This window comes from Scylla paramamosain, chromosome 11 (assembly GCF_035594125.1).
Source record: "Scylla paramamosain isolate STU-SP2022 chromosome 11, ASM3559412v1, whole genome shotgun sequence".
Classification (NCBI taxonomy): Eukaryota; Metazoa; Arthropoda; class Malacostraca; order Decapoda; family Portunidae; genus Scylla; species Scylla paramamosain.
Genome location: NC_087161.1, coordinates 1,250,001 through 1,252,500, shown reverse-complemented (window position 1 = coordinate 1,252,500; position 2,500 = coordinate 1,250,001). Strand labels below are relative to the sequence as shown.

At 41.6% G+C, this 2,500-nt stretch overlaps 1 protein-coding gene across 1 annotated transcript in view; it reads left to right on the top strand.

Moving 5' to 3' along the window:
- Nucleotides 1-2,500, top strand: part of LOC135104758 (neuronal acetylcholine receptor subunit alpha-10-like) — a 55,145-nt gene that overhangs the window by 10,495 nt on the left and 42,150 nt on the right.

Genomic DNA, 2,500 nt, shown 5'->3' with positions numbered 1-2,500 from the left:
TCTGAAGAAAGATGACGAACTGTTCTTGCAGTTGTTGTTGTTGTTGTTGTTGTTGTTGTTGTTGTTGTTGTAATTGTTATTGTTGATGTTGTTGTTGTTGTTGTTGTTGTTGATGATGATGATGTTGTTGTAGTTGTTGTTGTTGTTATTATCAAATTTTTTCCCTTGCTTTTGTCCACGATTCTTCAGAGATCAGTTCCTCCTCCTCCTCCTCCTCCTCCTCCTCCTCCTCCTCCTCCTCCTTCTCCTCCTCCTTCTCCTCCTCGTTCTTCTTCTCAAGTGGCAGGCCGACCTCTTCTCCTCCTTCTCATCCTTCACTATTGCATTGTGACCTAACCCTGTCCCCCCCTTTAGCTAATAATGGACCCGCCCTGTCATCACTATACACTTGACTATACAAACATCCCCCCCCTCTCTCTCTCTCTCTCTCTCTCTCTCTCTCTCTCTCTCTCTCTCTCTCTCTCTCTCTCTCGTCATATTTTTCTCCTTTCCTCTCTCTCTCTCGTCATATTTTCTTTCCTTTCCATTTGAATTTTGTTTAGTTTATATTTATTTTTTAGCTTTATAATTTCTCTCTCTCTCTCTCTCTCTCTCTCTCTCTCTCTCTCTCTCTCTCTCTCTCTCTCTCTCTCTCTCTCTCTCTCTCTGCGTACCAAGGAACAACGATATTTTTTCCCAAATTGAAATTCTCTTTTGTTTATTTCCAATTCTCAAGATCTGGGAATTCCATATATATTTCGTCGCCTTTGTCCTGGTGGGGGGCTGGGTGGGAGGGGAGTGTCAAGGGGAAGGAGGCGAGTGTTGGGAGAGGGGGAGGGAAGGGAGGGGGGACAGTGAGCTGGGAGGGTACTGGGGGTCGTGTAGGATATGGGTAAGTGAGGTAATAGTAGTAGTTGTAGTAGTAGTAGTAGTAGTAGTAGTAGTAGTAGTAGTAGTAGTAGTAGTAGTAGAAGGAGGAGGAGGAGGAGGAGGAGAAAAGGAGGAAACAGGGGAGGAGGAAGAAAAGTGATAGAATACATGGTTAAAATCTATAATAATAATAATAATAATAATAATAATAATAATAATAATAATAATAATGACAGCACAAGCAACAACAACAACAACAGCAACAACAACGAGGACGTAAATATTCATAGAAGCAAGAACAGCAAGAGTGTAAACAATTAAAGGTTTATCGAGCGAGCATCAGCAGCAGCAGGAGGAGGAGGAGGAGGAGGAGGAGGAGGAGAGGTAGGAGGAGTGGGAAGAAGAGATGAAAGGAGAGAAGTAGGATGAGGAAAGAACAGGAAAAGAGTGAAAAAAGAGGGTAGAAGATGAAGAAGAAGGAGGAGGAGGAGGAGGAGGAGGAGAATTTAAAACAATACAGAGCAGAGAGAGAGAGAGAGAGAGAGAGAGAGAGAGAGAGAGAGAGTGTGTGTGTGTGTGTGTGTGTGTGTGTGTGCTAAGTTATCTCCTCGGGTTCCAGTGATGTTCCTGACTAACCGTGGTATTCCAGGAGACGTGCCTATGTTACACCAGTACACATCTTCTGCGTACGAGAGCTCTCTGAACAGTCATTTGTGTACGTAGCTCTGCCAATTCCTGCTTCCTAGAACGGTTTCCTGTGATGTTTACGTAGATTTGGACACTTCAGTACTCCTCACGTGTAAAGTCTAGTACAGTTAACCCTGTTATACTTCTTTAAATGTTTCAATATCTTTATCTCGACCTCTACTATGAGTTTCAGAGGCCGTGTTGCATCGTTTTCCAGGAATAACTCTCTAACAAACTGTCGAATTAGGATCTTACCTTGATAGAGCTTGCTTGAGACACATCGCTAATTTTCGTTACTATGGTGAAGTATCAAAACTGGATAATAAAGGTTACAGTAAATAGGTCAGACGGTGTTTTCATATTTAAAGTGATAGTTTGGTAACGATTCTGCATCATCAATGAAAAAAAAAAAAACACCCATGGAAAAGTGGCGCATCATCTCAGTGGCCGATCATAAGAGCCTTGATTAGAAAGCGAAGCGTTTCAGAAGATGAGTTTCGCATTCAGAAGCGCTTTGCTCTCTCACCACGACTGTTTACAAAGGCCACAGAGACGATAAGCCTTGTTCTCAAGACTGTTCCGTTTCTGCTTTCATTAATGGAGAAATTTTGTTATTCTGTCACTAGAACCGTGAAAACCCCCTTACAAAACCTATATAGCTTCAATTAGAGGATTTTAAAACAAGCTGACTTGCAGACAGGGACAGAAGTGTTTCAGGGTATGTTCCAAAGTTCTCTCATCTCTGTTCTCTATAAATTTACTCCTAAGTCATAACAACAAGGCGTCCTACAATTGTTTTCATGTACTTATTACGTTTGTGTTCTGGTGTAGTGTCTGTAAATCACTTTTATGCCCGAGAGTTTCAGAAATGTTTCCGTAATGGCAATGTAGAAGATGTTACAAAAGAGAGAGACAAAACAAAAATGCTCTATTACCAGCCAGTAAATTGGGATGATAAGAGAAA